Source organism: Chlorocebus sabaeus, chromosome 9 (genome assembly GCF_047675955.1).
Source record: "Chlorocebus sabaeus isolate Y175 chromosome 9, mChlSab1.0.hap1, whole genome shotgun sequence".
Lineage (NCBI taxonomy): Eukaryota > Metazoa > Chordata > Mammalia > Primates > Cercopithecidae > Chlorocebus > Chlorocebus sabaeus.
The window spans coordinates 69,941,243-69,967,015 of NC_132912.1; the positions used below are offsets into that span (position 1 = coordinate 69,941,243).

Consider the following 25,773-nt stretch of genomic DNA (forward strand, 5'->3'; position numbering starts at 1 on the left):
AAGAAAAAAGAGGAAATCCTGCTTGAAGGGAATAACATTCCCCACTGCAAACACAGGCCCTCTTCCACCTTATCTGCTTCTGTTATTAACATCCCAAAGCCCTCGTGAAGTGCCGGGCACCTTGCTGGATGCTTTTTGTCATACGGACCCCCAGAACCCTATTAGGATGAGGACTCATTGTGTCCATTTTCAGATGAGGACAGCTGGTCTTTGGGAAGGGGCAGCAGTTGATAACTGCCCCTCAGCTTCCTTCCTGCCTCTTTAGACCTCACCCTACCAGCAAAAGTAGCTCATACTGTCCCCTTCCCTCTTGGATCTGAATGACCCCCAACCCCATTCACTCCATTCTCTGTGGGAACACCCTGACGAGGCCTCCCAGAGAGATACACAGCTTCCAACAGACGGTCGGGGACTCCAGGACCCATCTCACCCATGGAAGCCCTCAGTATCCAGCTAAAAAGCCACAGAATCATCCAGGCTGCAGCTCCAATGGCATTTGAGAAAGTCTGGCACACAGACATGCCATTCTCCTGCCTCTCATGGCAGTCAGAAAAGAAACTGACTGGCTGGGCGCGGTGGCTCACACCTGTAATCCCAGCACTTTGGGAGGCTGGGACGGGCGGATCATCTAAGGTCTGGAATTCGAGACCAGCCTGGCCAACATGGCAAAACCCTATCTCTACTAAAAATACAAAAATTAGCCGGGTGTGCCAGCAGGCGCCTGTATTCCCAGCTACTTGGAAGGCTGAGGCAGGAGAGTCGCTTGAACCCAGAAGGCAGAGGTTGCAGTGAGCCGAGATCGCGCCATTGCACTCCAGCCCGGGCGACAAGAGCAAAATTCCACTGCAAAAAAAAGAAAAAGAAAAGAAAAAGAAAGAAGAAAAGAAAAGAAAGGAAAAAAAACTGACCTGTGGAGTCCCTGGCAGAGAGGTTACCTCATTTCCTTAAGAGGACTCAAGCTTCAGAAGGTGGGACATTAGCTCCAACTCACCCACTAGCTGCCTGATGCTCCAACGTACTCGCCCAACCAGCCGGAGTGGTAAGCCTCTTGTCAATGGCAGTATTCAAGCCCAGGGGAAGCTAGAGATGCCCATTCTGGGTCCTAGGGTAGGGACAATAGGTTTAAGAGCTGATTCCTAAATATCTTGGGAGTAGAAGTCCATTGCTTTGTGTACGGTTCTGGTGGAAATGAACCATCACCATTCCAATCTTGGTTTCCCCACTTTGAATCCAAAGCTCACAAACCCCCACTTTCTTTGTCCTTGCCAGGGTGCAGCAGCCACAACCTCCCAGCATGTCAAGCTCAGTGGGCTTGAAAAAGATGACTGGTAGCTTTCCCAAAGTAGAGTCTGGCTTCTCAGACTGTAGCAGAAAGGTGGCTATCTGCCATTGACCCCAGCGACCACGCCAGCCCTGTCCCTTTTTCCTGCCCTCCCTGCCCGCCGGAATCCCAGACCCTCTGGCACGATCCCAAGACCCACCTTAGAGATGCTGAGACCATAGCAATCTCCACAAACAGCTGTCACTGCAGGACCCTATCGCTGCTGAGGCCTAACCACTCAACAGCCCCTGCCCTATATCCCCCAAAAAGCAGATTCAGAGCTGGCCACATCCCTGAAGGTCATCTAGCTGCTGTGGTCTGAATGTTTTGCCCTTAAAAACTCATATGTTAAAATCCTAACCCCACACTGGGCACAGTGGCTCACCCCTATAATCCCAGCACTTTGGGAGGCTGAGGCGGGCAGATCACCTGAAGTCAGAAGTTCGAGAGCAGCCTGGCCAACATGGCGAAACCCTGTCTCTACTAAAAATACAAAAATTAGCCTGACGTGGTGGCACACACCTGTAATCCCAGCTACTTGGGAGGCTGAGGTAGGAGAATTGCTTGAATTTGGGAGGCAGAGGTTGCAGTGAGCTGAGATCGCGTCACTGCACTCCAGCCTGGGCGACAGAGCCAGACTCTGTCTCACACACAAAAAAGAAATCCTAGTCCCCAAGGTCATGGTATTAGGAGGTGGGGGCTTTAGGTGGGGAGGGATAATTAGTTCATGAGGGCAGAACCCTCAGGAATGGGATCAGTGCCCTTATAATAGGGACCCCAGAGAGCTGCCTTGTCACACCTTCTGAGGGATACAGCAAGAAGGCAAGATCAATGAAAAAGTGCACTCTCATCAGATACTGAATCAATGCCTTAGTCCTGCACTTCTCAGCCTCTAGAAACATGAAACATAAATTTCCGTTGTTTTTAAGCTACCCAGTTCATGGTATTCTGGCATAGCAGCCTGAACGCACTAAAATATTAGGGGCCAGGCACAGTGGCTCACACCTGTAATCCCAGCACTTTGGGAGGCTGAGGTGGGCAGACTGCTCGAGCCCAAGAGTTCAAGACCAGCCTGGGCAACATAGCAAGACCCCATCTCATTTACAAAAAATAAAAAATAAAAAAAATAGTAAAATGCTGTCTTTCCACAGATGAGGCAACTGAGGCACAGGAGAGTGATATGCCCCCATTCACATGGCAAGTGGCCACAAGGACAGAATTGGGACTCGGGGCTCCTTTCTCCAGACCCAAGGCTCCCTGGCTGGGATGCACTGCCTCTAGCCTGAGGCAAAGGGGAAGACTGTGTTGTGAACACACAGAGATGTGCCAGTATGGAATTATGCTAGTCAGTCACTGTGTGTTGGTTGAGAGCGCATGACTCACATGCCTGCCAGGGGGCAAGGGTGGGGAACTCACTGGGGGTGAGATGGGGTTTGAACAGCTGCCTGAGAGAACCAGAGACCCTGAGTGCAGAGAGGGGGACACCAGGAGGGCCAATGGGTGAATCTCTGACTGCAATGCGTTTGACATACATTATCTCATTTAATCCTGACCCAAAAAAGAGGTGCCGACTCTTAACAACTCAATATCAAGTCAATTTTTAAAAAATGTGAAGACGTGCAAAAGATTTGAAGATACATACAGATGCCAAATAAGCACATTAAAAAGATGTTCAGGATCATTTGTCATCAGGGTCATGCACTAGAATGACAAGCCCCAGACACTTACACTGTATAACCCCATGAAAACTGCAGGAGCAGAGAGCAGGTCAGTGGAAGAGGGACTCAACTGCACAAGGGTACGTTTTGGGGGATGGAACTGCTGGGGATACTGAATGTGGTGGCCACACAACAGCATACATTTGCCAATGCTGATCAAACTGAACACTTAGGCCGGGTGTGGTGGCTCACGCCTGTCATCCCAGCACTTCAGAAAGCCAAGGCAAGCAGATCACCCGAGGTCAGGAGTTTGAGGCCAGCCTGGTCAACATGGTAAAACCCCATCTCCACTAAATATACAAAAATTTGCCAGGTGTAGTGGCACATGCCTGTAGTCCCAGCTACTCAAGAGGCTGAGGCAGGACGATTGCTTCAACCCAGGAGAGGGAGGCTGCAGTGAGCTGAGATTGCAACAATGTACTCCAGTCTGGGTAACAGAGCAAGATTCTGTCTCAAAAAAAAAAAAAAAAAACTTAACACTTAAAAAGGGAGAATTTCATTGTATGAACTCTACCTCAATAAATCTGTTAAAAACAAGAGGTGCCCCCGTCCCTTTGTCCCACAATGTTCTCCTCTCATGACACCTTCCCACTCAGCTCCGTAATTCATCGGCTGTGCAACCTCGGCTCCATAACCTCTCTGGGCCTCTGCTGCCACTTCTGTGAAATGGGAACAACAGTAGCACCTCCCTCATGGGGTAGTTGCAAAGGTTAAATAATATCTTGTGGGTAAAGACCTCAGAAAAGGGCCTGGTCAATAAAGGTAAGGTGATACTAGGCGTTTGGGGGACACTGGCCCATTGGCCTCTGAAGCTGGGTGGGCTGTGCCTTATGAGTGATCACTGAGGCCTGGAAATGTGGGTGGCCCACACTAGGACATGCTGCAAGTGGAACATACATACCAGATTCTGAAGACTAGCTACAGAAAAAAACAGTAAAATATCTCATTAACGATGTATATTGGGGCCAGGCACAGTGGCTCGTGTTTATAATAGCACATTGAGAGATCGAGTCAGGAGGATTGCTTGAGCCCAGGAATTCGAGACCAGCTTGGGCAACAGAGAAACACTGTCTCTAACAAAAATAGAAAGAAAAAAAACTTGGCCAGGTGTGGTGGTGCATTCCTGTAGTACCAGCAACTCAGAAGACTGAGACAGGGGGATCGTTTGAGCCAAGGAGGTCAAGGTTGCAGTGAGCCGTGATCACACTACTGCACTCCAGCCTGGGCAAGAGTGAGACTCTGTCTCAAAAAGTAAAAAACCAAGAACCAAAACATAGTTTATGCTGATTACATGTCAAAATGATAATCTTTTGACATACTGCGTTAAATAATATATGTTATTACAACAAAGTTCACTCATTCGTCTGTATTTGAGGGCAGCTATTTGAAGTGCCACACAAGGCTGGGCGTGCTAGCTCACACCTGTAAGAGGCTGAGGTGGGTGGATCACTTGAGGGCAGGAGCTCAAGACCAGCCTGATCAACATGAAAAAACTGTGCCTTTTTTGTAAAAATACAAAAATTAGCCAGGCGTGGTGGTCCATGCCTATAGTCCCAGCTACTCGGGAGGCTGAGGCAGGAGGATCGCTTGAACCCAGAAGGCAGAGGTTGCAATGAGCTGAGATTGCACCACGACACTCCAGCCTGGGCAACAGAACAAGACTCTGTCTCAAAAAAATAAAAATAAAGTGCTGCACATGGCTCCTGTGAGATTTCTACTGGGTGGCACTGCTCTGAGTCTTAAGTGCTCTGTGACCCTGAGGGACACCTCTTGCTCAGCTCAGGGTACTCAGGACTGAGCCCAGTGTCTGTTGCAGGTAAGAGTTTAATAAATATCTGTTAGAGGCAAGCAAAAGCCCCAGAAAGTTGGTGTTTTCATTCCCATTGAACAAAAAGAAAAGTGAGGGCTTGCAGGAGTGGCAACTCTTCACACCCTGACCCCTGGCTGGGGACACAGGGCTTAGGCTCTGTGAATCATGGGCTCTGGGAGGACACCAGCTGAACCCCACTTCTATCATGCATTAGTCACATTATCTTGGGTTCATGACTTAATTTCCCTAAACTGTCTCCCCAACTGTAAACCGGGGACCACTGGTACCTCCCCTGCTGGACCATACAAAGATGAAATCAGTGAATGTATGCAACACCTGGATGGCTCGACGCACAGCACAGCAAGGGCTCCAACTCCTCAGCTGCCCTCACCTCATCCCCCTACACCACGGCTGACCCTGCACTGAACTCCCAGCAACCGCCAGCTGCCACCGACGTAAACCTTCAGGACCAAGACTAGAACTAGGGGCCTCGCCCAGGTGCCATCTATGAATGGCCAGCAGTCCCTGGCTCTCAACCTAGGCAGCCAGCAGGGCAGAGTTGGACTGGGCTGGGCCACAGCAGCCACCCTCCCTTAACAACTACGATCATCACATCACTCTCCTCATTCTGCTTTGTCCGGGAAGCCATTCAGGGGAGGTTTCCATCTGCTCCTGGCCTTCCTCAAGAACCAGGAGGCCCCAGCTCTGCTCTGGGTCCTGGGGCAAGTCCTCCACCCCTGGAAGAACAGGTGCACAGCCCGAGTCAGCCCAGTTCTCTCCAACCCTCTGCCCCCACCAGGTTTGGGCCACTAGTACCTGACTGGCCTATCTCCTTCCCTTTTGAATCTGATCCAAGAGGGCAGGGCAGAGTCTCGCCATTACTTTACCTCTCCACCCTCTCTGGTTACTGATGATGGGCCAAGGCTGGTTCTCAACAAGTAGGCACCAAAGACGGGGCCATCTACTTCAACAGAAATGGAAGTTATTCCTGAGTAGTGAGCTGTAGGGTGGTATTAATTTTCTTCTGTTTTGCTCATCCATCACTTCTAAATATCTTACAATGAACATGATTACCCTAGGAACATTTTTTTTTTTTGAGACAGAGTCCCTCTCTGTCACCCAGGCTGCAGTGCAGTGGCACGATCTCAGTTCACTGCAAGCTCCACCTCCTGGGTTCATGCCATTCTCCTGCCTCAGCCTCCTGAGTAGCTGGGACTACAGGTGCCTGCCACCATGCCCGGCTAATTTTTTTTTTTTTGTATTTTTAGTAGAGATGGGGTTTCACCGTGTTAGCCAGGATAGTCTCGACCTCCTGACCTCGTGATCCACCAGCCTCGGCCTCCCAGAGTGCTAGGATTACAAGCATGAGCCACCACGCCCGGTCAGGAACATTTTCTTGTTAAGTGAAGTTATTTGTATAAGTTTCCAAGTTGGACAAAGGTCACAACTCTTCACCCAGAGAACCCTCACCCCGCCCACCCCAAAGCACCCCATGCTCCTCCAGCCCCATGTCCTTAACCCCGGCCCTCTGCCCAGATGCACTCTGCCCACTGCAGCACATGTTCCCCTGATAATAATTCCACTCATCCAGCCTGGTAGGATTTTTGTGTCTTTGCTACAACCCTCAAGGGAGCCGAGAATTAGGATCCCCATTTTACAGAATAGGCGACAGCTGAGCTAAGTCAAAGACATGAACCTCCCAGGTGACAGGCTTCATGGAGGCAGAGGCTCCTGGCCCCGACTCCTTCATCTCTTGGGGGTCCCACAGACCCGTCCTTCATGACCTCTGCCCCTCAGCCTCTTTCTCTTTAAAACTAGGAAGAGTTCAATAAAAGCTAAAATAAAGTTGTCTGGGGGCTGGGATCACAGGAACCCTTCACCTGCTAAATTATCTCTTTCTCAAGTGTTTTTATATTTTTCTAAACTAGAAAAAAAAGTTTAAAAGTTAAAAACAGAAATTAGAGGACGTGTGGAAACGCAGCCCTTTGCTCTGCGGTCGAGGCTGCCACTGCGGGGGGGCAGTCCTGAATTCCTGGCTTCAGCCTGCAATCCCTGGGGAGCCTCTGAAGCGAGCACTGAGTCCTGGCAGGAAGGAGGCCTCGTGGCTGTCACACACTGAGATGACAAGTCAAGGTGGGCATGGAGCAGGAAGCGGGCAAAGGTGGAAAGAATGACCGGATGGCCCGCAGAGGCACTGTGACACATGGAGGCCAGTACCCAGGGCCAGCAGAGTGTGGGGATGCAAATCAGGTCGGCCCACTGAGCTGGGAGAAGCTGTGGAGGGATGGGGAAGTCCCTGCCTGCCCTCAGAGAGCAGGGGGCAAGCCTCCCTCTCAGCTCACCGGGCAGGCGGGCTCTCAGGATGACAAAGCCTGCCCCACAGCCAGCAGCGGTCCCTGGTCACCAGGTGCAGGCCGGCCATCACGGGCCTGCAGGTTCCTGGAATTCAGGACCTTTTCCAGCACCCCTGGTTGCCTGCCTCCAAGTGGGTCTGCTCTGCTGTTCTGTCTATGGGATCTCAGATTGGGGAGCGGGGAAAGGCTATAATAAGCATTCTGAGGACAACTGGGAAAATCTGAGAATGGAGTATATGCTGGATAAATAAGTTAACGTCCTTGGATTGTGCCTAAAAGGAGAATGCCCTTGTTCTTAGGAAATACAGGCTGAAGCATTTGGGGTTACGTAAGGCCCCTTGATGTTTGACATTCATATGATTTAGAGAGAAAAGTAAATGGAACAAATCTTACCTGGTGTTGGCAGACAGGAGACAGTTTACTTACTGCACTCTTCCTATTTTTTATTTTTTGAGACGGAGTCTCACTCTGTCGCCAGGCTGGAGGGCAGTGACACGATCTCAGCTCACTGCAACCTCCGCCTCCCAGGTTCAAGCAATTCCTGACTCAGCCTCCCGAGTGGCCGGGACTACAGGCAAGTGCCACCACACCCGGCTAATTTTTTTATTTTTTGCAGAGATGGGGTTTCACTATGTTGGCCAGACTGGTCTCGAACTCCTAACCTCAAATGATGCACCCACCTCAGCCTCCCAAAGTGGTGAGGCATAAGCCACCGTGTCCAGCGAACTCTTTCAATTTGTCTGTAGGTTTAAAATTTTTCCAAATAAAAAAATGGGGGTTAAAAAATTTCAAAAATAAAACTGAGAAGTGTTAAGGGGTCTTATGAGAAGTGCTCCATGGATTCCTCCTGGTTCTGCCCGAGGACCCAGAGGACGCACGCTAACTGGAGGGAGACAGCTTGTGGCCCACAGGCCAAAAGGGGTCGCTCTCAGGAACAATCTGTATGATCCTCATAGTTTTGTACTTCCCACTCTAATTAGCCACCCATACTTTGAAATCAATGAATTTCAAATAAAAATCTAGATCTCGGCCGGGTGCGGTGGCTCACGCCTGTAATCCCAATACTTTCGGAGGCCAAGGCGGGTGGATCACGAGGTCAGGAGATCGAGACCATCCTGGCTAACATGGTGAAACCCTGTCTCTACTAAACACACACACACACACACACACACACACACAAACTCTAGATCTCTGGCTTCTCTTGGTGAATTAAAAAATGTACAACAACAAGGTGCCACTCGAGGAGGTGAGCGGGGGCTGGACTCGCGTAGGGATCCCGGCAGTCTACCAGGCTGGGCCTCCACACTGCACTTGGGCCCTGCCCTGGCCTCTTGTGGGCTAGAAGGGGACTGTGCTCCCAGTCTAACCCTGTCCTGGGGTGGGCCTTCCACTGCTGTACCGTGTTCACTTGTGTCCCAGATCCTGCAGAGCTTCCTCGCTTTTCCCAAGCCTTTCCGTCCCTGGCCTCTTGGCTACTGTCCTATGAATGAGCTTGGCCCTTGCCCTCAGGCCTCAACAGCCCAGACACAGACCACACTTTCTTGGCGTGCTCTGACCACACTAAGAAGAGGTCACTGCCTCTCTAATTCTAACCACTACCACTGAGCTGTCTGCTAACACCTCTAAAGCTTTTCTCCCTCGGGCTTGGCCCCTGCTTCCCACTTCCTGGCCTATAGCATGAGTTTTCTGGTCCCAAGGCAGGACTGATATCCCCATTGGGAAATCTCTCTGTGAGAGACTCAAGCCCTGAAGCTCTGGTCCAGCTTTTCAGCCTGGGAATGGCCCAGATTTAATCAAAAAGCTCACAATGCCTTCATCCCCCAGAAGCAGCAGCTGAGAACACAGCTGCCCAGAGCCAAGACTGCATTCCCCACCTCCCTAGCAGCGACCTGGGGCTATTAAGCGGCCTTTAAGAGGTGTGATTAGGCCTTGAGGGCGCTGTCCTTATGGTGGATTCCATGCCTTTTTTTGAGAGGGAGTCTCGCTCTGTTGCCCAGGCTGGAGTGCAGTGGCATGATCTCGGCTCACCACAAGCTCCGCCTCAAGGGTTCACGCCATTCTCCTGCCTCAGTCTCCTGAGTAGCTGGGACTACAGGCACGTGCCACCACACCCGGCTAATTTTTGTATTTTTAGTCGAGATGGGGTTTCACTAGGCTGGTCTCGAACTCCTAACCTCATGATCCACCTGTCTCGGCCTCCCACAGTGCTGGGATTACAGACATGAACCACCATGCCCAGCGCTCGATGCCTTTTAAAAGAGGGATTTGGGGAGTGAGTTTTATCTGTTTCACATGCTCATCTGCCCTTCTGCCTTCTGCCATAAGAGGACACAGCAAGAAGTCCCGTGCCAGATGCCAAGCAGACATCAGTGCTGTGCTCTTAGACTTCCCAGCCTCTAGAATTGTAAGTCAAATAAATTTCTGTTCATTATAAATTACCCAGTCCATGGTATTCTGTGATAGCAGCAGAAAATGGACTAAGACAGGGACATAAGGGTCAGTATAAGATGCCAAGTTCTGGAATCCTTCCTTACAAGACCTCTTTCCTCCCTGTCTCGATCCTGCTGCCTGGACACAGATGTGGTAACTAAAGTTTCACAGCCATCTTGAACCATGAGCCCTCGAAGCCACGACCTGGGAACGGTGCGGTGGACATCAAGTTCCCCAAGGAAACTAGGGTACAGCTACTATACCAGACCTGGTCTGCAAAACTCTGGGCTTAGACAGGACGAAGAAATAAACTTCCAACTTGTGTAAACCACTGTTATCTGGCTTTTCCTATTACTTGCAGCCAAATCTAATCCTGATTAATGCACTCTGTTATTTTTAGGTTTGGCCTTCAGTGATCACATGCCACATGGGAACAGGAGAGAATTTATTTCTTTCTCCTCTTGCAGGAGAATGTCAAGTTTCCCCACCGGTGAAAGCCAGGCTACACTGTGGGCTGGCAACTCCATGTTTGGGCAGAGTGACTCCAAGATCCTGAGAGCCCAGGATCCAAGTGCACAGTGTACAGAACACAGAAGACATAATCCCTGCCCACCAGGGCCTGCAAGATAGCTGAGGATATGCACACATGAGATGCGTGCTGTTAGGGCACCATCAACTAACTGCGAGACAGCATGGTGAAGCAGCTTTCCCTGAGTCAGCGGAGATTTCGAAAGTCCCAAGCTGCTAAATGTTTGTTTCACTCTATAGATAGAGACATGGCCTCTACTGCTTCAAAGTGGCAGAGAAAGACCACAAGCCTCTCTCCATCTGGAGGGCAGAGTCTCTCTTTTGCCCTCTAGGGAGACTTCTGAGCCAAGAATGTCCCTGGGAAGCAAGAAGGTGTTATCTGGATGGGAGGGACCCTGCCCTGTTGGTTCTTCCAGGAAGGAGCAGAGGGAGTGGTGTGTAACAATTAGGAAGGAGCTGGTCAACTCAGGGAAAGGCAATGCCTTCTTCTCCTGAAAGAGCCTGAGCTCCTGTCCATCTCCAGGTTCCATGCAGCCAGGTGTTGGGGGCAAATGCCTTTGGGGCGGGGGGCCCAGGGAGAATAGTGTTAAGAGTATCTGGAATGCTCATGTGCTCAGTTCCAGGAAGTCGGGCATTTGGACATTTCAAGGTCAGCAGGAACTCAGAGTGACCTGAGACCTCACCCAGGGCTCTGCCCCGCTGACACTCTCCTGGCTGCCACCAGGGAGTAGGCCCAGAGTGCCAGTGGGAAAGCACACTTCAGCCCCACTTCCAACCTCCAGCAATCTCGCAGGGACCTAAAGAATCATTTCAAGGAGCTGGGGAGAACCATGACCTGGATTCTGGGCATCTGTCTCCATCCCACCCACCCCCGTGGCCTCCAGTCTAAACTCCTTTGCCCAGTACTCAAGTACCCCCTTACCCACTCTTATCTCAACACCACGAATGTGCCCCACACATCCCCAATATTTTAGGCAAATCCAGATCTCAGCTGCCCTGTAGTGTTGAACAGAAAAAAAAGCCCGACTAGAAGTTTTCCTCCAGCCCTGACTTGCCAAGAGTTCAGCACAGCCCATGCTTATTTCCATCTGGACGAGATAGACGGGTGGTTTTCAAACATTTCAGCGGCTGAATTCTTTGTGCAAAATCAATGTTTCCTGAAATCCTTGTGTGTCAAACAGCCAGGAGCAGAGCTGGTGTACTGGCTGCACACTCAGAAGAAGCTGCAGCGCTTCCTGCCCTGAGACCCACCCTGTGCCCTCCTAGAGAGAAGAAGTTCCAGAGCTGCCCCACAGAGCTGCTCAAGGTCCTCAAGGCCCTCCCAGGATATAAGGCCCTTCCTTGCCCTCACCCTTGTGGGTCCCACAACCAGGCATGCCAGCCCACCCTCACCCCCTTCAGTACATCCATCAACATCCAGTGGAAATGAATGGGCCTCCGGCTCCAAGCTGAGCAGCACTCAGCCCGTGCTCCACCCAGCCTGGCCCTGACCCCAGTGGCCTGGTGTTTCCTAAGTACATGCCTCACCTCCCCACTCCAGGTCTCATGTTCCCTCTGTGGGGCAGCCCCACTAACAGCATTCAGACTATAATAGTTGTAGATTCCAAATGTCACTTTATCAAGTGCATTTCGCACTGGCTATCTCACTGGAACTTCAGGACAACCTTATGAGGAAGGGAGAAGCACAGGGCAAGTGTCCCATGAAGCAGGTGAAAAAAACAGGCCAGAGAGTTCTCCACAAGACAAGACAGAGCCCAGCCTCCATTTCCTCAGCTGGCTCTTCCTGCACTCCACCTACCAGTCCCTCATTCCTCTGCAGAAGCCACCCCAGCTTTCCCAAAGGACACTGGGAAGCTTAGAGCAGGGACCGGCAGGAGGCAAAGAACACATGGGACCCAGGGGGAGAATACCCCTTCCAGAGCCATGGCCTCTCACATGCCCCTGGCAGCCAGATGCCCAGAGTAAGTAACAATGGAGCTAAAAATAGGGCCCGACTCTGGGGGATGGCAGGGGGCCGAGTGGCCAGCTGGAGGAAACATCTGCCTCAGAGAACAAACCCAGAGGAAACTGCCCTGCTGCAGGGTTCCCCTACTGTGGGTGCAGGGCACATGAAATGTCCAGGTCTGTACCAAGGGCAGCGGCTCAGACCAGCCCCTCACCTGCCCTGGGCCTGGTCCCACAGCTACCACAGGCCTGCGCGCGCGCGCACACACACACACACACACACACACACACACACACACACACACGCCGTACAGAGTCGAAACCCACCTTGGGCACCCATGTGTGTCCTAGAGTTGAGAGCCAGAAGTACCTTTGAGACCCAAGTCTGACCCTTTCATTTTACAAAGGAGGAAACAGTCCACGGGTGGCCGGAGACCTGCCCACAGTCACAAGAACAGTGGGTGGTGGTGTTGGGACATGGCACCCCCCGCTCATGCGCATCACCGGGCACGTCCAGCCAGGGCCAGGGACGACCCTGATACCAAGGAGGCAGATTCCACTTTAAGCATATCAGTTGGACTCAGGGCACAGCACGTGGCAGTCCAGGAGCACACTGGGCTGGCCCAGCCCTTCTCCAACCTGCTGCTCCCCAACTCCCATGCCCTAAACTCCAGCCAGTACATCTCCTCACAGTCCCCAGAATGGGCACCATCAACAGGCCTTGGCAAATAATCAACATCAATAACAAAAATAACATGAAAGCCAAGGAGCATCTTACTGGACCAGGGGTGGGAGCGGGGTGTTCTGCAGTCTGTTTACGGCAGAAATGTTGCCTTTGAAGATCCTTGACATGTTCCATAAACAACAAGGCTGGGCTGTCTCTCAAATGGTCCGGTCCAGCCAGTTTTCCTGCAGTGACAGAACCGATGCTGCTGTTTCTTCTGTGGAGCAGTGGAAGTTTGAGGGCCACACACCAGCCCCTAACTCACTCATTCCACATCTTCCTGACTGGCTCAGCCTTCTTGTCCAGCCCACTCCCCGCATCAGGAGCCTTCCTTACCTTCCCCTCCATGCCTTCCCACCACAGGGGTCTCCCTGGGGACCCACCAGGCAGGAGCTGGGGCTGCCTTCAATGGCATCCTCTGGGCCTGGCCTGTGCTTGGCACAAAGGAGCCACTTGGATAAACAAAACTGGGAAAATTTTTTAAAAACAATAAAAAGCTAGCCTGGGCAAGATGGTGAGACCTCATCTCTACTAACACATACATACACCACACACAGACACACACACACACACACACAAACATACAAATGTAACAATTAGCCAGCATGGTGGTATGCACCTGTGGTCCCAGCACTTTGGGAGGCCAAGGCTGGCAGATAGCTTGAGGCCAAGAGTTCAAGACCAGCCTGGGCAACGTGGCGAAACCCCATCTCTACTAAAAGTACAAAAATTAGCCAGGTGTGGTGGCGCACACCTTCAGTCCCAGCTACTTGGGAGGTTAAGGTGGGAGGATCACTTGAGCCCAGGTCAAGGCTGCAGTGAGTTGTGATCACACCACTGCACTCCAGCCTGGGCGACAAGAGCGAGACAGAGTTTCACTCTTGTCGCCCAGGCTGGAGTGCAATAGTGCGATCTCAGCTCACTGCAACCTCCACCTCCTGGGTTCAAGTGATTCTCCTGCCTCAGCCTCCAAGTAGCTGGGATTACAGGCACCCGCCACCATTCCTAGCTAAATTTTTTTTTTTTTGTATTTTTAGTAGAGACGGGGTTTCACCATGTTGGCCAGGCTGGTCTTGAACTCCTGACCTCGGGTGATCCATCCACCTTGACCTCCCAAAGTGCTGGGATTACAGGCATGAGCCACCATGCCTGGCCTAAAAAAATTTTTTTTAATAAAAAGATAATTTTTTTTTTGAGACAAAAAAGATAATTTTTTTAAAGGATCAACTTTGCAGGTGTCTGTGTTGTGAAAATAAACCAGACAGCACAGATGGGGTTTTAGCCCAGGTCCCAGAATACAACATACAGCCCATAAGTGACCACCATGTGTTGAATGCCTAAAAGAAAACGCTGGGCGGAAGGCGCTGACCTCTGACAGCCCCCACCCCCAGGTGAGAAGGCTAAGGAGGAGGACACATGGAGGTCAGAGGTCAGGGAAGCCCTTTCAGGTCAGAAGGAAGACAGAGTGACTCTAAGGGGCTCCTCTCTGAGAGGCAGATCCCACCCATGAGGGAGTTGCCTGGCTGAGACCCCTGGGTCTCTCGATGAGTCGTGCCCTCCCCGCCACTCAGAGGGGCAAGAAAAATGGGGCACCTATCGAGTCCCCTGGGCCCCTCACTCACTCCTGAGGACCAAACATGTTAGCACCTTGAGCAGGATTTGAAATCACAAACACCGAATTCTTAACCCGATGGCTTCCACCTCCACTCCCCCAGGCTGTGTCCTTCAGGTTCGTTGGGGGAAAGGATAATAATGGCAGCAGGTAACGTTTGCTGAACTCTAAGAGCATGCCAGGCACTGGGCTCAGCAGTGCATCTGTCATCTAATCCTACAGTTCTGAAAGCAGGCTCCACAGACTCCAGGGCCCAGCACCTTCCTTCCAGGGGTTCAGGGTCAACAGGATTCTCACGGCAGCACTAACGCGTCACTGCCTTTCACTGGAATGACATTCGGTGGCTCAAAAGCCATGGGGGGTGAAACTGCTAAAGGCTCAGTAGAAACAAGGCAGCAGCCCCAAAATGGGCCGGTCTCACTGTGTTCCCAGAGACATGCACTCGCAGTGACAAAATTCACCAATGTCATATAAGGGTCCATGATGAGGCAGTAAAAATGATTAGTTTCACTGAATCTTAGCCTTTGGGTACATGCCCACTTGACATTCTGTGTGATAAAATGGGAAGTGCATGTAAGGCCCAAGAATGACAGGGGTCTAGAAATCACACAGAGTTCGTCACAGTTGGAGCTGACCCAGCCTCTAGTCCAAAGAACATTATTTTTATTTTATTTTATTTTGGAGATGGGGGTCTTGCTTTGTCACCCAGGCTGGAGTGCAGTGGCACGATCATGGTTCACCACATCCTTAACCCAGGCTCAAGCCATCCTCCCACCACCTCAGCCTCCCAAATAGCTGGGACTACAGGTGTGTGCCACCATGCCCGGCTAACTTTTGTATTTTGGGTAGATATAGGGTTTGGCCATGTTGTCCAGGATGGTCTCCAACTCCTGGGCTAAAGTGATCCGCCTGCCTCAGCCTCCCAAAATGCTGGGACTACAGATGTGAGCCACTACACCTGGCCGGGAACACCATTTTTACTTGACAGAATGACCAACAGACAGTGGGTTTTCAGATATGAGTATTTGGCAGGCTTTTTTTTCTTTTCTTCTTTTCTTTTTTTTTTTTGAGATAGAGTTTCTCTCTTGTTGCCCAGGCTGGACTACAATGGCGCGATCTCAGCTCACCACAACCTCCGCCTCCCAGGTTGAAGCGATTCTCCTGCCTCAGTCTCCCGAGTAGTTGAAATTACAGGCATGCGCCACCACGCCCGGCTAATTTTGTATTTTTTTTTTAGTAGAGATGGGGTTTCTCCATGTGGGTCAGGCTAGTCTCCAACTCCCGACCTCAGGTGATCCGCCTGCCTCGGCCTCCCAAAGTGCTGGGATTGTAGGCGTGAGCCACCGCGCCTGACCATGGCAGATATTTTCACAAAAATGAGTAAAGTGAACCTGTCCCTTCAAAGAAAACAACTGACTGAATTTGTTGCCAATAATAAAGCTAGGGCTGGGAGCTTTCGAGGGACAATTATCATTTTGGAAAGCGTGTGTCACCCACTGTGAGTTCAAAAGCTGCTGAAAACAGAAAGATTTTTCTGATAATAGGTGTGTCGATAGTAACAGATGTGACTTTTTTAAAATGTTGACAGGAAATGTATCCACATTTGGAAGATCTGTGTAACACACAGGGCCAATATTTCCCCAAAGACAGATGCCTGATATTACAAAATCCCGTAACAGAGCCATTCACACTGCAACACAGTCCAGAGGATCTTAACGTGACGAGGTACAAAATGTTCATTAATGTGCTTTCAGACTCCGCATTTCAACTAGCTTTAAGAATCGACCATCTGTCAAATTTTTATGTAGGATCAAAGGAAAATATCTAGAAGCTAATAAAATATTCCTCCCTTTTCACAATACGTATCTGTGGTGAAGCCGATTTTCTTCACCATACTTCAGTCAAAACAATGTATCACAACAGATTGAGTGCGGAGGCAGACATGAGAATCCAGCTGTCTTCTGTTAAGCCAGACACGAAAGAGGCTTGCAAATCTGTAAGGTAATGCCGCTCTTCCCATTCAATTTTTTGTTTTGGAACATATATTTTCCAGGAAAAATAATAGATTTTATTTATGTTGCATATAATAGATTTGTTATAAATGAATTTATAAATACGTGTTTTTGTTTGTTAGTTTTCTGAGACGGAGTCTTGATCTGTCACCCAGGCCAGAGTGCAGTGGTGCGATCTCGGCTCACTGCAACCTCCACCTCCCAGGTTCAAGCGATTCTCCTGCCTCAGCCTCTCGAGTAGCTGAGATCACAGGCATGTGCTACCATGCCTAATTTTTGTATTTTTAGTAGAGACAGGGTTTCACCATGTTGGCCAGGCTGGTCTCGAACTCCTGACCTCGGGTGATCCGCCCACCTCGACCTCCCAAAGTGCTGGGATTACAGGCGTGAGCCACCGTGTCCAGCCAAAATATGTGTTTTAAATATACTGTTTCAATTTCCAGTGTGGTAGCTATTGATATATGTATATAAGCCACACAGAAGCTCTTAGAGTCGTCAATTTTTAAGTGTAAAGGAGCCCTGAGAATACATTTACAAACAGTTTGATTTCACCTTCATAACCCTTACCTTACTCCCATTTTTGCAGGTGCAGACACTGAGGCCCAGACAGTCCGGGTTAACTTGCCCCAAGGGTGCGCAGGTGGCTGAGCACAGCTCAAAGTCAGGCAGCCCGGCTTCCCAGGCATGCTCTTTATAGCTGCCCCTCATCTTACATTACTCTCCCAAAGGAAGTGCAGAAGGATAAAAGAAGATGTGGTATGAGGGAAGCCATAGACATGAAAGAAGAGAACGTAAGTAAATATTTGTATAATCTTGGGGCAGAAAAGAACTTTCTACACAAAATTCTGGAGGCAGAACACATAAAAGTTAAAGATGGATAGATCAGACTGCATAAAAAATAATCAGCTTTTGACCAATCAGAAAAAAACAAAACACAAAGTCACAAGGCCAATGACAAACTGGATAAAAATATTTTCAACATATTTTTATTATTTCTCATTCTCTTTTTTTCTTCTGAGACGGAGTCTCGCTCTGTCACTCAGGCTGGAGTACAGTGGCGTGATACAGGTTCACCACAGCCTCCACCTCCCAGGTTCAAGCGATTCATGTCTCAGCCTCCCGAGTAGCTGGGACTACAGGCACACACCACCACGCCTGGCTAATTATTTTATTTTTAGTAGAGACAGGGTTTCACCATGTTGGCCAGGCTGTTCTCGAACTCCTGACCTAAGGTGATCCACCCACCTTGGCCTCCCTAAGTGCTGGGATTACAGGCATGAGCCACTGTGCCCGGTCTATTATCTGTCATTCAACATACGGATTATTTTTCAAACAAATGGGAAAACAAGTACATCTTGAAAGTAAAGCAGACCAAAAATAACAAGCAAAATAGAAAGAGAAGAAATACAAATGGTCAGTGAACACGAGACACAACGTCCAACCTAACTCGTAATGGAAAATCTAGAAATCGGCCGGGCGCGGTGGCTGACTCCTGTAATCCCAGCACTTTGGGAGGCCAAGGCAGGCAGATCACCTGAGGTCAGGAGTTTGAGACCAGCCTGACCAACATGGAGAAACCCTGTCTCTACTACAAATACAAAATTAGCTGGGCATGGTGGTGCATGCCTGCAATCCCAGCTACTCAGGAGGCTGAGGCAGGAGAATTTGAACCCAGGATGTGGAGGCTGCAGTGAGCCGAGATCATGCCACTGCACTCCAGCCTGGGCAACAAGAGTGAAACTCTGAAAGAAAAGGGGAGAGCGGAGGAGAGGAGAGGCGAGGGAAGGGGAGGGGAGGGGAGGGGAGGGGAAAGGAGGGGAGGGGAGGGGAAGGGAGGGGAAGGGAGGGGAGGGGAGGGGAGGGGAGGGGAGGGGAGGGGAGGGGAGAGAAAAGACCAGACCCAGAAACAATGAGAATCATGCAATGTCCATCATCACGTTGGAAGTGAATCAGGGTGGAAACGCCCGTGTGGGCATGGGCACTGGGGACGGGCTCTCTCCTGAGCACCTGGCAGGATGTAAACCGGTAATAATTCTAAAATATCTGTAAAATGGCCTTTTTAGATTAATGGAACCAGGTAGTATTTGCTTATGTTGGCTTCTTTCACCCCATATCCTGTTAGGGATATTCATCCACCACTCCATCCATTTTCATGACTACACAATGACGTCCATGATACATTCGACTTCAACCACTGTGAATATGAAAGATATTTCTAGTTTTTCACTAATGTCAACAAAACTGTCCTGCAGCCCCTTTGACCCTGCAAGCCTTCTATCAATGTATCCAAAGCAAACAGGGAAAGACGGGGCCACAAAGGTATCCAGTACCGTTTTGTTGATATTAGTGAAAGATTAGAAATGTCTTTCACACCAACAGTGCTTGAAGTTGAATGTATCATGGACATCATTAAGGTCATGAAAATGGATGGAGCAGCAGAAGAACATCCTTAAGAGGACATGGAGCGAAAAAAGCCAACATAAGCAAATACTACATGATTCCATTTATCTAAAACTCAGAAACAGGCAAAACTAGTCTATGATGTTGAAAGTCAGGCAAGAAGTCCTGCTGAGAGCAGGAAGAGGGTGTGGTGCTAGGATACAGAAGTCTGTTTTTTGTAGAGATGGGGGCCTCGTCTCACTATGTTGCCCAGGTTGGTCTCGAATTCCTGGCCTTAACTAATCCTCCTGCCTCAGTCTCCCAGGGCACTGGGATTACAGGCATGAGCCACTGTCCTTGGCTCTTTTATGGATGGTAAACTTCGAATGAAGTAGCAGCTTATTTACTGGTGTAGAAAAATATCTACTGTATGTCTAGTTTTAAAAAAAAATAGACACCACAGTATTTTAGAGTTTTGTTCCATTAAAAAGGGGGAGGCCTCTTATATACAAATGTGCATGAACATGGATATGCATGCACACGCACACACACACACACAGAGGAAAAATGTCTGGAAGGACGAATCTCAAAACATCAATGGTGAACCGTCGTTATCTCTGGAAAATGGGATCTCAGATGATTTTTCTCAACTTCCTGGATATCTTTATTTTCTCTCATTTCCCTACAGTAAAAATACACTATTTAGAGAAAAAAGAAGGACAAAAAAAAAAAAAAAAAAAAAAAACTACACAGTGGCCACTGACACTAGCAACCATGGCTCTGCATCAACTTGACAGCCCAAGAGACCCTGACCCCACGGGGTGAGGACGCTCCCGAGGTGCCAGTGCTGGAACACTCAACACCTTCCCGTGGGAAAACTGGCCAGTGGGGTCAGAAGGAGCTTCGCAGACCCCGGCGCCGTCCCTCACCAGAGGCCCGAGGCTTGGCCTCTCTGAGCCTTGCTCTCCTGCAGGGCAGTGAAGGTTAAATAAGGCCACGATGTCCTGGCCACACCAGGTTAGTTCTTAGGGTAGCTCTTACACCCAGGCTCCCCCAGGTTCCAAGGAGGCCCACGGAGGCCGACGAACTTCCTCACCTCATGCAGCGGGCCTGTGAGGCCTAGTTTTCCCCAGAAACAACCACAGGAGGCACCCTGGCCCGCAAAGTCCTCCCCACAATTGGAGTGTGGTCCGGAGGCCTGACCCCAGGAAATCCTCTCCCCTCCCTGGGCCTCAGCAGCTCCAGGAGTAAAAGGAGCAGGCTGGGCATTGCACTTGACCTCATGTAGCCTCCCTCAGTGGCAGGAACAGTGGGACGGCTTATCCAGACAGGAAGTGACCTCGCCGGATGAAAGACATTCCATCAGGAGCCCCCACCTGCTGGTGGCCTGTGGGGTCATGGGAGCCAGGAATGGGTGGGCATACAGAGACCAAGGAGGAAGCAGGATTTACTGCGGAAGGCCAGGCACACGGCAGACCCCCGGCAGGGAAGTGACTTCATTTCACACATTGTCCTCTTCACTTCCACCCCTGGCATGGGAGGAACTTAACCCTAAGAGGGCCATATTGCACCGGCTCCAGCCAACTCCACATGGACCAGAGCAAAAGAGTTCAAGTTGTCTCCTCTCCCCCACCCCTACAATCCCCAATTCACAGATAAGGAAACGGAGGCTCGGAGAGGCTGACAGAAGCGCAGGGACTCCAGCACCTGTCCCATCATACTGAGCCACACAGTGGAAGATGTTAACTGATGGTCAGGAACTTGGGGAAGGCTTCCTGAAAGAGGATGCAGCTGAGCTGGGTCCTAAAGGATGAGCCACATTTGACAGACAGGAAGGGGGAGGAAGCGCACTCTGCGCAGAGGGAGCAGCATGGAGACAGAGGTGCTTCCTGCACAGTATTGTGGGAAGAATTAAGGAGCTTGTGAGGCCAGAATATAGGATGAGGTGGGGTAGGCTGAACCCCAGTCCCTGGGGACCGTGCCAGGATCTTAGGTGTTGCTCTGCGGGGTGTGATGTGCTGCCCCGCTGTGGCAATGGGATAGAAGCACAACCACGGCCTGTGTCCACCTAGTGGGGCTGCAGGGAGGAGGCAACATGTGGAGGCACCTGAACAAGAGGGTGGGTATTGCTCTGCGACATCTGGGGCGCAAAGCTCACCCCACCACCCCACCAACCCTAATCAAACTAAGAAAGAAGTTCACAATACCAACAGTACCATATGCCAAGGTCTATACCACATGCCAGATCAACGAGCAAGCAGGGTGTTGAGTACAGACTGCCTGGGCTTGAGCCTCAGCTCTACCATGGGCAGCCTGACGCCCCTGACTGAAGCTCCACCTCTCTATGCTTCAACATCTGTCAGTGAAGCCCAAGCCCATGCCCACCTCTGAGGCCATGAGGACTAACTGAGAAATCCTCTGTACAGATCCACCTGAGTGCCACAGCTGGGGCATGACAAAGAGTCACTACCATATCATTTCTCCAAATAGCCCTGCGGCTACAGATTGTGGCCATTCTGATGCACCAGGAGGCTGAGTGACTTGGCCTAGAACCCACGGCAAAGAAACAGTGGAGCAAAGATTCCAACTCAGGCCATCTGGCCCCCAATGCCTAGGCTCACACCAGCCCATCAGGCAAAACAAAACCCACAAGACTGAAACCTGCACCTGCCAGCTGTGGCTCTCCAGGCCCCCGGGCAGCTTCGGGCAGTGCTCTACCACCTCAAACCTCCAGTGGCAGAGGGAGGGGCAGGGAGAAAATGCCAGGCCATGGGAGAGGAAGAAAAATATTTTTAAGTTTCTCCCTCTTCCTGTTTATCTGTCCCTTCCATCCTGAAGTCCTGGTAGCTGTTTTTTGCACGGAAAATCCTGCCAAGAGGGACATCCTGCCGTGTGGCCGCCCCAGGCCAGGCCTCCCCTGCCAGCCTCACACTACAGGCTCTGAGGCCCACCTCCCTGCAGACACTCCCGCCTGGCCCAGAGGCTGCATAAAGAGGCTTTCAGAAGAAGCTGGGGCCCAGGAAGGGGACCTGGAGCTGGGAGGAGGGGCCCATACCATGGCACCAATCAGCTCCACACTCAGACCAGAGAGGTGACAAGAAGGATTTGAAGAAATAACTCTAAGCCTGGTATTGAAGGAAGGGCCAGAGCCAGAGCTGGGGTCAGGAACACACAGCACTGGCTGTAGAGCCAGGTAGAACTGGCATCCAAACCTAGCTGGCCCACAACTTGCTGTGTGACCTTGGCTAAGTTACTGAACTTCTCTGAGCCTAGTTCCCTTATCTGTAAAATAAGGATAATGTTAATACCTACTTCACAGGGATGTAGTAAGGATTACATGAGGCAATGTAAGGAAAGTGCTAGCACCTGGTAAACATAATAAATGCTATTTATTGCCACTCTCACCATCAAGCTGATCCCCTCACTCAATCCCAAAGATATATGATACCTTTTTTTCTCCTTTTTTTTTTGAGACAAAGTTTTGCTCTTGTTGCCCAATCTGGAGTACAATGGGGCGATCTCGGCTCACTGTAACCTCTGCCTCCTAGGCTCAAGCAATTCTCCAGCCTCAGCCTCCCAAGAGCTGGGATTACAGGCGTGCACTACCACGCCTGGCTAAATTTTTGTATTTTTAGTAGAAACAGGGTTTTACCATGTTAGCCAGGCTGGTCTCAAAACTCCTGACCTCAGGTGATCTACCACCTCGGCCTCCCAAAGTGCTGGGATTACAGGAGTGAGCCACCGCGCCCAGTCTGTGCAATACCTTTCAAATATGCTCAAAAGAACAATTACAGCCTCAGAAAAACAAAACAGGACAGGCAGAGTGGCTCATGCTTGTTATCTCAACACTTTGGGAGGCTAAGGCAAGATGACTGCTTGAAGTCAGGAGTTTGATACCAGCCTGGGCAACACAAGATCTCATCTCTATAAAAAACAATTTTAAAGATTAGCCGGGTGTGGCGGCACACTCCTGTGGTCCCAGCTACTCAGGAGGCTGAAACAGGAGGATTGCTTGAGCCCAGGAACTTGAGGTTGCAGTGAGCTAGGACCATGCCACTGTGCTTGCTCTGGCTTTGGTGATAGAGCAAACCCCATCTCTAAAGAAAAATAAATGTTAAATAAGCCAGACACAAAAGAAGAAATACTGTACGATTCCACTAATACGAGATACCTTGGTCACATTCAGAGACAGGAAGCAGAACTGTGGGTGCCAGGGCCTGGAGGAGAGGGAGTGGGGAGTTAGTGATTAATGGTGCAGAGTTTCAGTGTGGAAAGAAGGAAAAGCTCTGGGGCTGGATGGTGGTGATGGGTGCACAACAATGTGAATGTTCTTAATGACATTAAATTATACAATTTTAAATGGCCAAAATGGTAAATTTTATGTTATGTATATTTTACCATGGTAAAAGAAAATTAAGGCCTCATTAAAAAATGTTTTTAATAGGCCAGGCACATGGCTCACGCCTGTAATCCCAGCACTTTGGGAGGCCGAGGTGGGTGGATCACGAGGTCAGGAGATCAAGACCATCCTGGGTAACACGGTGAAACCCTGTTTCTACAAAAAATACACACACACACACAAAAAATAAGCCAGGCACGGTGGCACACGCCTGTAGTCCCAGCTACTCAGGAGGATGAGGCAAGTGAATCGTTTGAACCCAGGAGGCGGAGGTTACAGTGGGCTAAGATCATGCTACTACTGCACTCCAGCCTGGGTGACAGAGCAAGACTTTGTCTCAAAAAAAAAAAAAAGTTTTTAATGCCTCTGTTCATTTCCATCTCCACCCCTGCAAAGCTCAGGATGGAGAGATGGAGCAGATATGGAAAGAGCTAAAGGCATCACCACCCAGAGAGTTGGCACAGTCAGGAGAGCTGTGCAACAGGCGCTGAGGAAAGACCCAAACGCGACCTCGGGTCAGGGAGCTGGCAGCCTCGTGGCTAGGCGTGCACTGGCCCCAGACAGGCTGGGTCTGAGCGAGGCATCTGTGCACACCTGCACCCGCCAGGAGCCAGGAGCATGCATGAGTGGAAGGTGTGTGCAGGGCCCTGCTCAGATCTTCATTCACGAATGTGCACCGTCCCAGGCTCAAGGTGCCAGTACAGCCCCTACGTGCTGATCGGGGTCTGTGCCTGGCCAGCCCATAGCACCAACATCCAACAAACAGCAAGCCCTCCTCATCTCTCCCAGCACCAACCACCACACAGGGCAAACTGCAGTCCAGCCACTCTCCCTGGAGTCAGGGATGGGGAAGGAGACGGGCGAGGAAGGCAGAGAAGACTGCTGCTTCGTGGGTACACCCAGTGAAATGAGACTTGGAAATACGGCCCTCCAGAAGCTCCTCACCCCCAATTCCAGCCTGACCACTCTCCCATGAGGCTGCAGCTGGGGGTGGGAGGTTGGTAAGACTGGAAGGTGAAGGGAGGAAGAGGGTTAGACAAGCTAATCGAGTTACCATGTGACCCTGGGCAAGGCTCTTCCTCTCTCAGACCCTCTGGAACCTCCTCCGTCTCCCTCTTGGTGAAAGGAGGATTCTACCCCAGCACCCAGCAGTTCGCACCTGGCTCTACATCCTAGAGAAGCGGGAGTTCATGTTCGTCAAGAGACACAAAAATGTTCACAGTAGCTTTATCCACAAGCACCAAAAATGGAAACATGGCAAAGGCCCAACAATAAGAACAAGAATCAGCAAATTGTCCCTACCAAGGAACCCTACTCAGCAAGGAAAGGAACAAACCACTGATACCTGCAGTGACACAGGTGACTCCCTCGGGGCTGATGTGGAATGAAAGATACCCGATAAAAGCAGCTCATACCATATTAGTCCACTTGTACAAAGTTCAAGAATAGGCAGGACTGATCCTCGGGAAGGCGGTCAGGGGAGTGACCACCTGCAGGGGTGGGAGGGTGGGGGAAAGGACTGGGAAGGGGCACCAGGGAACCTCTGGGGCACTGGAAATCTACACCTTGATCTGGGTAGGGAGACACAAGTGATACAACCGCAGCAACTCATCAAGCTATGCCTTGATTCACCATCTGGAAATTAGATCTCAATTGACAAAATAAAATAGAAATAGCTAATAACTCATCCTCTGCTTTCCTCTGAGGACTGCAGTGAGGCTATACTAAGAGGTTGTGTGTGGAAATATGGCAAGGGTTGGGTTATGGGCAAGAACATGGGCTGGGAGTCTGAAAGACCAGAGTTCAAGTCCTGATACTCCCTAATGGGATACTTTTTTCCCCTTTTTTTAAATTTTGTTGTTGGTTAACCAGGTGTTGTTGCTGTTGTTGTTGTTGTTGTTGTTGTTGTTGTTGTTTGAGAGAGTCTCCCTCTGTTGCCCAGGCTGGAATGCAGTGGTATGATCATGACTCACTGCAGCCTCGACCTCCCAGACTCAAGCAATCCTCCCATCTCAACCTCCCAAGTATCTGGGGAACTACAGGTACACACTACCACAGCTGTCTAATTTTTTTTATTTTTGTAGAGACAAGGATCTCACTGTGCTGCCCAGGCTCCACTCAAACTCCTGGGCATCAGTGATCTTCCTGTCTCAGCCTCCCACAGTGCTGGGATTACAGGTATGAGCCACCACACCCAGCCTACAAGATTTTTTATTACAAAAGTAACTTGTACTTACTGTCACAAGTCAAAGGTCTATACAGAAAATGCTTATGCCCTTCCCATCCCCATTCAAGCCTACCTCTTAAGCTTCCTTGTGCAAAAGCTTTTGCCCTTAACAAGACAACACAAACACCTCTCCCAGCCAATACAGGTAATTCCAACACCATTGTATTAAAACCAGTGTTTTAATACAAACACCCCTCCCAGCCTATACAGGTAATTCCAACCCCGTCTGCTTAATGGTGGCAAGTCATTTCATTGCATCACCACTCATTCAACAAACAGCTGCGAAGTACTGACCCTGTCAACCAGGCAGGCACA

The 25,773-nt window shown here is 50.3% G+C and overlaps 1 protein-coding gene across 4 annotated transcripts in view; it reads right to left on the bottom strand.

The window, feature by feature from the left end:
* Positions 1 to 25,773, bottom strand: part of PALD1 (phosphatase domain containing paladin 1) — a 109,360-nt gene that overhangs the window by 47,270 nt on the left and 36,317 nt on the right. Inside the window, exon 2 of one of the 4 annotated variants that reach the window (XM_038009106.2) lies at positions 992 to 1,102. The exons of the other annotated variants lie outside the window; for them this stretch is intronic. The gene's annotated coding sequence lies outside the window, so the exon portion shown is untranslated. The remainder of the gene's footprint in view (positions 1 to 991; positions 1,103 to 25,773) is intronic. 4 annotated transcript variants of the gene reach the window in all.